This window comes from Panthera leo, chromosome B4, assembly GCF_018350215.1.
Source record: "Panthera leo isolate Ple1 chromosome B4, P.leo_Ple1_pat1.1, whole genome shotgun sequence".
Classification (NCBI taxonomy): domain Eukaryota; kingdom Metazoa; phylum Chordata; class Mammalia; order Carnivora; family Felidae; genus Panthera; species Panthera leo.
The window spans coordinates 75,771,343-75,782,313 of record NC_056685.1 but is presented as its reverse complement, the minus strand read 5'-3'; positions in this window follow the sequence as shown (position 1 = coordinate 75,782,313).

The following is a 10,971-nucleotide window of genomic DNA, read 5'->3' as shown; positions in this document are numbered from 1 at the left end:
GTATTGACACCAGGCTCAACAAAGCTATCTGGGCCAAAGGAATAAGGAATGTTCTGTACCATATGCGTGTGCAGCTGTCCAGAAAACCTAACAAGGATGAAGATTCACCAAACAAGTTCTATACATTGGTTACCTACCCTATGTACCTGTCGTCACTTTCAAAAATCTACAGACAGTTAATGTGGATGAGAACTAGTCACTGATTTTTCAGATTAAGGTGCATAAAAGAAGGGAAATAGGATAGGATAGAAAATATCAGAGAATATTATGCATAGTAAGAGTATTATTTTGTTTGGGGTATATGATATGAATGCAAAATGTATTTTCTACAATGCATCAGTGGCCAAAAGGTTGGAAAAATACTGACTAGTGGTATTGTAAATGCTCTGCTAAAAAAAGTCATTAGAAATAACCTAAATGTTAAGCTTGATCTATATTTAGCATGAAAAGGTATACTAGAAGGCCTACAAAGGCCTTCAGACTTTTTGGGTTTGAACTCTGGTTCTGTTGCTTACTTGGTGACCTTCAGCAACTTACTTAAACATTTTGTGCAATTTTATCATCTGTAAAATGGGGATAATCATAGCACCTATCTCTGAGAGTTATAATGAGCTATAAATGAGTCAATACAAGTAAAATGCCTAGAACAGAGCCTAGCACATAGCAGTAAATTAAGAAATGTTAGCTATTATTATCAATATTCTCAAATTACTTGGCAATAGAAGTCATATTTTTAAATCCCATTTTTCTAACAATTACCATTTCAAGTCAGGTCATAAGGCTTCTCACACATAGAGACTAGGCCTATCATCTATGGATTTCAATACAGAATCTTTGGGTGATCACCTCAGGATCCAAAAGCCCCTTATAGGTGCTGTTCTGAGAAAACTATGTTGTCCCTGCAACCTGCTTTGTATCTCTCTCTTAGACACTGCCAAACATACCCAAATGTTCTGAGAAGATGTGGATCATACTGTCCTGTTCATGCCTGTGAACGCAATTTCTACCAAGTCTTTTGTTTGAGGGCCCTCATTTAATAAAACTTGTATTAATACACACTGAGCAGATGACTTCCTTCATTTATACAGTATGAGAATCCAGCAACATGATGCTTAGCGATACAAGGATGGATTATGTTTCACTGCAATTATACTGCTGACACATTGCTCTTTGAGAGCTCCTCTCCTAGTGGTTTAACAACTAACTAGCTCTCAGATAAAGAGGCAAAAAAAAAAAAAAAAAAAAGGCGCCCAGATTTGTAGCATGGCCAATTTCTATGGTGTAAATGTTCCCATCATGACCAGTTTCAAGCTACCAGTGTGACGTCTCTGAATACAGAGTTGGAAAGAGCTGCCTATATTCTGCTCGCATGAGCCCTAACAAGCAGTCCCCAGCATACCATCTGCATGTGACTATTTCATGTTTTCTGCCCAGTGTACATGTAAGAATGAAAGCATTTTTAATTATCAAACGTTTCTTTGTTCTGAAAATACCATTCAGTGGACTTTTCGGTTATGCCAAGGAAAAGGAAACATTTTATTCTAAAATGAAGATTTTGAGACAATGTGACTCCAAGGCACTGAACAAAGGTCTGGATAATGTAAAACGTGAATCTCTCCAGACTCTTCTTTTTTGAAGTTTATTTACGTATTTTGAGAAAGAGAGAGAGAGAGCATGTGCAGGCAGGGAAGGGGCAAAGAGAGAGGGAGGGGGAGAGAGAGAAAGAGAGAGAAAGAGAGAAAGAGAGAAAGAGAGAGAGAGAGAGAGAGAGAGAGAATCCCAAGCAGGCTCCGTGCTGTCAGCACAGAGCCTGACACAGGGCTCAAACTCACCAACTGTGAGATCATGACCTGAACCAAAATCCAAGAGTCGGCCGCTTAACCAACTGACCCAGCCAGATGCCCCAGACTGTTCTTTTGAAAAGGCATTCTTTTCTAAATTAGAATTCAGATCACGCAGTCCCTAAAAATGATCTCCTGTTCTTATTAGATAAGCAAATGAGAAGGAGAGATCAGATGAATGTAGAAAGGGTTTAGGGGCAAAGTCTTTGCCTCACATTGAAAAAGGACTACCAGGTTGAATGGGCTGGGATTGCAGAGCCCAATCTGAACCACTCACCTAAAGACCTCAGGGAGTGTTATTACATATTGAATAACCTAGATTTGGGGAAGTGCAAGGATGAGGCATCACGGGGTTCTGAAGGATTGTCCTGGTAGGGCCTTTATGGCAAAGTCAACTCCAGGGGAGCAGACATTCTGAGTCTCCACTGCCCCATAAGGGGACAGTGAGACCCAAGACCCTACAGTCTTCACCTTGACACAAGTGTGATGTACTACATAATTTATTTCCATATAAAGAGCATTCTCTATTAAACAATACATAGAGTAGTGGTTCAAAGTCAAATGCTGGAGACAGATAGGTCCAGGTTTGAATTTTCATTTTGTCACATATCAGCTGTGAGAGACCTTGGGCATATTATCTAATTTCTCTGAACCTCAGTTTCCTCAAGAGAGGGAAAAAAAGTGAATATAATTGTACCTACCCCTAAGAATTATTTTGAGGATTAAACTAGATAATATAGTATTTAGCCTTGATAAGGTACTCAAAAATTAGTAATAATCGCAACCATAAATATCTCTTCAGACCCACTCCGGAGGCTAGATGCCTGATGGAAGTAGATATTTATGTCATCTCAGCATCAATATTTACTAAATCTCAGCCCAGATTTGCCATTGTTACCAGGCAAGTTCAGAGCTATAACCATCTACATCTGGGTAGGAGACACACAGGAAGCAAAATTTGAAGTCTATATTTGTATAGGATGGCTTGAGTAAGTGGGTTGTACTGGTCTCTGAAGCTCACCTAAGAGCCAGTATTTCATTTCAAGAGACAATGCAGGTTATTTCTGGGGATCTTTATCAGAATCTCTGGACTCCTATTTGAAATGGTGCCATCATTCGCACCAGGACTTCTGTTGTCACTAAGGTGATCTCAAGCTGTCAACGAATGTTGATGCGACCTCAGAACTGGAAGTCATCTAAATCTGATGAAATCTTTCTTGTCTGTGTTTTTCTCTCAGACTCTTTATTATGCATTTAGTTAAGCTGGTGACACCAGATATAAGCTTTACTTTAATTAAACCATTCTCCAGTGTCCTCTCACCGCTCTGCACTGAAAGAGCGGGCATTCACGGAGACGACACTGAGGATGGAACTCTTTGTGTCAAGTCTCCATTTTATGCTGATTTTCACTGAACACAAGATGGACTGTTTGCAGCAGGACCATTGGGGATAACGGGCACTGGATTTTGTGCAATGATTTTTATCTCTGGTGTTTCTGGCGCTGATTAAGGTTTCAGGCAAACAGAGGCACTGAGGACCTAGCAACAATTGCTACAGAGCTTCCTGGTTGCCAGCAACAGTAAATGCCACAGAGACACAAAGACTCAACCTTTCACATGTACACAATAAAACCTGGAGCTTGGTTTCCTATTTCAGACACAACAGAATCTTCCAGGTAGAGCACAACAGCTTCTTCTTTCCCCCATTTATACTAGATTTTTAAAATTTTGTACAGAAACACACTGCCCGGGAGCCTGTATGACAATCTTGCTTCTAAATTTGTTCAAGAACACTTACATTCTAACCTCTCTCTTAGTACCGTCCATTTTCACTATTTTGAGAGATAAATGGAATGAAATAGTATTGTGTATCTGATCTGGAATTTTAAATAAGGTGTGACTTGTTTAATGTGTTTGGAATTGGCAATCTTCTCTACAAAGTTACGGTTAGTTTCTACCCTTCTGATAATATTCAGGAATATTATCTGAAAGATCTTCTTCCCCAAGTACAGTCTCTAATTTGTTTTTAGAAAAGGTAGAAGCATACAGAATATGAAATAGAGCACTGGCAATTTAAGGTTTTTCCATGACTCATTCAAGGAAATTGCATAATAGCCCTTCCTCTGCCAACCTCACACACTCTTCTCAAATACCTTGCTCTTTTCTTTATTCCATTCCCCCACCCCTGTCACTTTTTCTATCCTTTCTGTATGCCATTATACTTTTTCTCTCTTTTCTCTTAAGACTGTAAAACTCTCTAGGGTATAGTCATGTGTTATGCAAGGTGATAAGGGAACTGAAGTGCCCCTAAGCTTGCTAGTCTGTCTCCTAGCAACGTATGACATGTTGCTTAGTAACATGAGGGGTGAGAGTGAAGTCTCTCTCACATATCTAAAAATACTGAAATCATTAACAAAAAATAATAGGGGGCTTATTAAGATATACCATGTTTACCATATAAGTTTGCCATGGAGGGAACTTATTTCAGGCCATGCTATCTTGAATAAACCTCTATAATTCTTATAATCAGTATACTAGAAAAACAGCTTTTCTTATAAAGAGATAAAACAGCCTTTTCTAATCCTTTCTTTTCTACACATGCATAATCAATGTTTCTGCAGAATGAAGAAGTGTTTCCTAAATGATCTCTTAGGCTGCACAGATGAAGAAAAACACAGCCTTTCCTCTTCTCTGCACATGCATAATTGATTTGTAAATCTAAATGAAGACTGAGAAATGTTTCCCAAAACACCTCTCTAGGCTGGGTGTCATTTGGGAGTTATGTCTTTTAAGATTACAACAGTCTGGAAAGTAATTCTCTGCGAACTTATTCAGTGGTTTTCAGAATTCAGAAATAACTGGATCATACCACCCCAAACCATTACAACTCTTTAGTTCCAAAATGGTAAATATTAATCGAAGGGAATACTATTTACTGAATTAGATCTACTCAGTCTGACTCTGGTGCAGGATGCAGGAACTGGGAATCAGTTAACTAGCCCCCTAGTTACTTTAGCACTTTTAGGAAAAACTAGTATAGAGGGTGATTCTAATATGTTACAAAGGGTTATCCTCCACTATTTTGTCTCTTGGATTCATACATAGGCATGGAGCCTATTTAAAGCAAACATTTCTAAATGAAATAAATAAGTAAACGCTTAAAAAAATAAAAATAAATTTAGATCTTGAGCTGTGTTTTTGTTAGAGAATTTAGGAGAAACGTATTTGCTTGGATTTATCCTTTTAAACTCAAACTTGCACGAGGCAGGCAATGTGAGACAGACAGCATGATCGTTTTATAAAGAATGTAGAGGTGGTGGTATGGTGTGAGACAGTGAACACTATCCTGGGATGAAGTTGGGAAATGTGACAGTTCTTTGTGTCAGCAGCTCCTGCACTGTCCTCTCTCACACAGCACTGGACACAATGTATTGTAATAGCAGTTTCAATCACTAGACCTTGAACTCCTCTGGGCCAGGAAAAAAGTTTTACGTCTTTTGCGCCAATGCTTAAAGAAGAAGCTTCAAAGACCAAGTCCTAAATATTTGCCACATCTTGCCCTTGAACTAGCCCCTTTGGCTAATAAAATTGGCCAAGCTTTAGAGGCACCTGGGTGACTCAGTTGGTTAAGCATCTGACTTTGGCTCAGGTCATGATCTCATGGTTTGTGAGTTTGAGCCCCATGTCAGGATCTGTGCTGACAGCTCAGAGCCTGGAGCCTTCTTCAGATTCTGTGTGTCTCTCTCTCTGCCCCTCCCCTGCTCATGTTCTGTCTCTCTTTCTCTCTCTCAAAACTAAATAAATGTTAAAAAATTTTTTTAATTGGTTAAGCTTTAGAAAAATAGTTATTTGTTCATTATGCAAATATTTAGTAAGACAAATTGAAATATAATGGACAGAATTTAGTGATCAGTTGGGAGTAACTTGAAAGAGTTGATATACATAAAGTGCTAAGAATAGTGCCTGGTATATAGTAAACATTATACAAGGTTATTCTTATTTTAGTCTAGCTTGGTACACTAGGCAGATGACAATGAACTGATATTGAGGATACAGAATAATGAAGAATATAGAACACTAAAGAGGGTAATGGAGAAGAATAACTAATTCCATTTAGATATGTTGAACTTGAGATACCCACAGGTCATCCAAAGGGATAAAGCCAAGTAAGAAATATAAGTCCTGAAGATGGGAACATGTTGTATAAGACATTTTAAAAGTGAATTCTGAATTTTTGTGTGGCTAGTGCTACATAAAAATAGACCAGTTGTAATTCCTCAGTATTTTACTTCCTACAACATGAAAACATCGATTCTGTTGTTCACTAGTAAATCAGCGTCACCCTGATTTATCTATGCTATGGAATTAGTTAAGACAGGGATTTGAAAGAAAGAAGAGAAGTGCACATTTGGATGGTTGGGGGAAGGGACTTTGGGGCATCTTTGACTACTATCAAATGCCTGCAGCCAGTGCACCATGGCAACCTTCCCAGGCTGCCACCTAATTTCCATATGCTTTAAGGGGAGGGTGGGGTAGGATGGAAGTGAAGCCTTCAGTGTGCATTCTTGTGAGTGTGTGTAATTTGGGCTAATAAAATGCAACCAAATTATAAATTGTGTTTTATGGAAAACTGAGATTATCTGCTGCCTCTCCACTTTCTTCTTTTTTTTCTCTTCTCAGGATGCCTTTGAGCCTCTTCAAGTTTTGTCAAAGGTTGGATTTCAATAGTAGGCTTGCAGCCAGAGCAAAACTACAAATTAAAATGTGTATGTCAGGACATAAATATGTTTTTCAAAAGAGTTCACTAAGTGCCTGAACATCAATGAGCGACCTCAAAGCACTGTATTACAATACAAGAGATACATTTTTAATATTATAGGGTAGAGGTGTTTGCATTATTTCATAAGTCTTACTTCTGGGATCGAAATTCATTAATATTTCTCTCTACTATACAACAAAAGTCCTTCCCAAAATAGATGAAACTCAGTTACCAGAATCACCACTGATAATTCTTACCACTGTTATTCAGAAAAACTTATTATTTAGTAATATTGCATTGTGTTAACCAGAGTTTGAAAAAGATAATGTTAAGCTTTAAATAAAATTCTGAATTCAGGTGTGGGTCACATTCTTACCTAAATTGTTAATGAGGAATTTGGCCAAGGTGAATGTAGCAGGTAGTCTTTAAGGGCCATACACAGTAAGAGCCAAATCACTCAATACATCGATCAGTACTGAACCCTAAAGTAAATAAATGTAAATTCACCATGTCAGCATAATCATGTCCAGGAAGACTAGCCAGTCTCTCTGCATTATGTTCCCCTGTAACCAACTCTGCTCTGTCTATTCTTTCTGCACATAACAGTCAGAAGGATCTTTCTGAAATGCAAAGTTTATTATTCCTCTTTCCTTTAATGGCTCTCTTTGAGTTTGGAATAAGGTCCTTTCATAATCAATTCTTTGCTATAATCCTCCAGCCACCCAATCCCTTTCTCCTTACACTTCATGTAATAAACCATAACAAACCATTTCCAGTTTCTGAAACTAACCCAACTGTCTGTGTATTTGCATGTGCACTCTCTTCTCCATTTGTACCTGCTACTTCTATTTATTTTTCAAGACAATCCCAAGAATTGCCTCTTCCAGGAAGGTTTCCTGCATTCTTTATACCACACCATCCCCCAAAGACCTAGAGGTTATAGGTAATATATATCTCCTTGCACAGGACCATGCCATGCCTCTTTCTTGGGACTTATCAGAATGCATTATGTCCAATTAAATCTTAGCCAAATAAACATTTATTTATCCTACACTATACCTAGCCCAATATATGCAACTTAGTAGGCAATCTTATGTGTTTCCAAAAAGAAGAAACAAATGAATAAGTGTTTGAAAAATATAGGGCTGATCATTCATATGAGTTAATTACTTGGGTTAAAAAAGATAATTTAGAAAATAATGAAGTTGAAATATGTATGAGCTACTGAGAGGAGGGTTCCCAAATATACATATGGTAGCTTGATTCATGACAAAAGTGTCACTGGAGTCCAGTGGGGAAGTATGGTCTTATAAATAAATAGTGTTGGGCCAACTGGATATTCATATGGGGAAAAAAACAGATCTGACCTCTACATCACATCAAACACACACAAAAATATCGGTTCCTGTATGTATTGTGGAACTAAATGTAAAAGCTTAAACAATAAATCCTTTAGAAGAATCCATGACCTATGGATAGGCAAAATTTTTTTTCTTTTTTTCTTTAAATGTTTATTTATTTAGGGGCGCCTGGGTGGCTCAGTCAGTTAAGCGGCCGACTTCGGCTCAGGTCATGATCTCGCGGTCCGTGAGTTTGAGCCCCGCGTCGGGCTCTGTGCTGACAGCTTGGAGCCTGGAGCCTGTTTCCGATTCTGCGTCTCCCTCTCTCTGACCCTCCCCTGTTCATGCTGTCTCTCCCTGTCTCAAAAATAAATAAAACGTTTAAAAAAAAATAAATGTTTATTTATTTATTCTTGAGAGAGAGAGAGAAATAGAGAGAGAGAGAGAGAGAGAGAGAGGGAGGGGCAGAGAAAGAGGGAGACAGAGAATCCCAAGCAGGCTCCCTGCTGCCAGCACAGAGCCCGATATGGGGCTCAAATTCACGAACCATGAGATCATGATCTGAGCCGAAATCAAGGGTCGAATGCCCAAGCGACTGACCCACCCAGGTGCCCTGGCAAAGATTTCTTAAATGTAACTCAAAAAGTACTAACAATAGGGTCACCTGACTGGCTCAGTGGTAGAGCATGTGACTCTGCATCTCAGGGTTGTAGATTCAAGCCCCACAGTGGGTGTACAGATTACTGAAAAACAAAATCTTTAAAACAATGCTACCAATGGGGTGCTTGGGTGGCCCAGTTCTTTGAGCCTCCAACTTGAGCTCAGGTCATGTTCTCATGGTTCATGGGTTGGAGCCCCATATAGAGCTCTCTGTGGACAGCACAGAACCCACCTCAGATCCTCTGTCCCCACCTCTTTCTGCCCCTCCCCCCCTTCTCAAAACTAAATAAATATTTTTTAAATGCTAACAATAAAGAAAAAGTGATAAACACAACTACACTACAATTAAGAACTTCCATTCATCAAATGACATCATTACATCATTAGGAGAGTAAAAAGGCAAGCTGCAGAGTGGGAAAAAAATTTTTTTGTAATCTTCAAATCCAAAAAGGACTCTTATTCATAGTGTATGATGTACTCCAACCAAACACTAAGATACAGACCACTCAGTTGTTGCAGAAACAAGATAATTTGTCCCATAGAATGTCCCACACTTTGAGTTTTTGTTTGCCTCCCTGTGATGTCATCTGACTTGTTCCTATAAATGGAAGTTAGTTCTAAAAGTTTGGTTATAGGTTTAGCACAGCTGTTTCTGATGCACTTTCATAGGTGATGCTGTGTGCTTCCTATCAGATCACATCACAGGGTCGCAGGGTCTGATTGTCCCACTTTTAGTGACGCTAATATTGAGCAGTGAGTTCACTTAGTAATAGCTGAATCCTTTCATTTAAAAATTCCCCAACAGGGGCGCCTGGGTACCTTAGTTGGTTAAGCATCTGACTTTGACTCAGGTCATGATCTTAAGGTTCGTGAGTTGGAGCCCTGCATGGGGCTCTGTGCTGACAGCTCAGAGCCTGGAGCCTGCTTCAGATTCTGTCTGCCTCTCTCTCTGCCCCTCCCCTGCTTGCATACACTCTCTCTCTCAAAAATAAACATTTAAAAAATTCCCCATCAATATTTTATCAGAGTTGTTATCCACTGATGATCTTTGCTTGAATAAATTACTTCATTAGGGGATGCAAGGGTAATTTTTCTAATTCTATTACTTCCATATTCACTAGTTGACATTACTCTATAAAACTCTATAAAACAATGATTTTCCCTAATTAATTTGGGTCACTTGGTTACCTTGAAATATAGTTTATACAGGAAATGCAGGACAAATGCTCAAATCTTTATCTGATTGCCAATGTGTAGAGTATGGAATTGCTGCCCTAGTTACTTCCAGTGGTGCAATGGTATCAGATGTTATTTTTAATTCACTTTTTTCCTATTTTTATTTTTCCTTTGTGGAATATCTTCATAAACTCATGGGTTTATATCATTAAATTTTTTTATTATAAATATGGTATAAATACAAAAAAAATAAAACATAATTTTATACCATAACAAATAATTATAAAGTGAATATCTAGCTTTTATAACTCCTTTGCCTCCCTCCTCCCTATCAAAATCATCTCTCAGGAAATTAGCTGAATTTTGACATAATTTTATTTTATTTTATTTTTTTTTTTGACATAATTTTAAATTAATATGTCCTTTTGCAGATTTTGAAGTATAAGATTTACTTCCATTATGGAATTAAAGCAGCCATATTAAGGGTATGGGATCTTCATCTTAAAACTAATAGGCAGCCATTGATCTGCTTTAAGCAATGGTGTGACATGATCTGTATTATGTTACATGATCTGTGATATGTATCATAATAAGATCACTCTGGCTGTTGTGTGAAGACTGAACTGGGTGGGGTTAGGAGTATATGTAAAGAAAATCTAGAAGGGCACTGCAGTTGTCCAGGCAAAAGATGATGTACTTACTAGAGTGAAGGCAATAGAGATGGAAGAAAAGAATAAGATCTGAGAGAGATTTAGGAAGTAAACCTGATAGGACTTAGTGATCGATTCTATGCTGGTCAGAAAAAGAGAGGGAGCTATCAAGAGTAATTCTTCTTTCTGATTTGAGAAATCAGATATATGCTGCTCCATTTACTGAGCAAGAGAACCTTGTAGAAGGTGCGTGTTTATGGGAAGGTAACTAGTTCAACTGGGGATACCTGTGAGAAACCCAGTCTAAGACTGGAAGTTTACTACACAATCTGAAACTAAGAAGAATTGTTAAGAAGTGATGGGCATATGGGGCGCCTGGGTGGCTCAGTCGGTTAAGCATCTGACTTGGGCTCAGGTCATGATCTCACGGCTTGTGAGTTTGAGCCCTGCGTCGGGCTCTGTGCTGACAGCTCAGAGCCTGGAGCCTCTACAGATTCTGTGTCTTTCTCTCTCTCTCTCTGCCCCTCCCCCACTCACTCTGTGTCT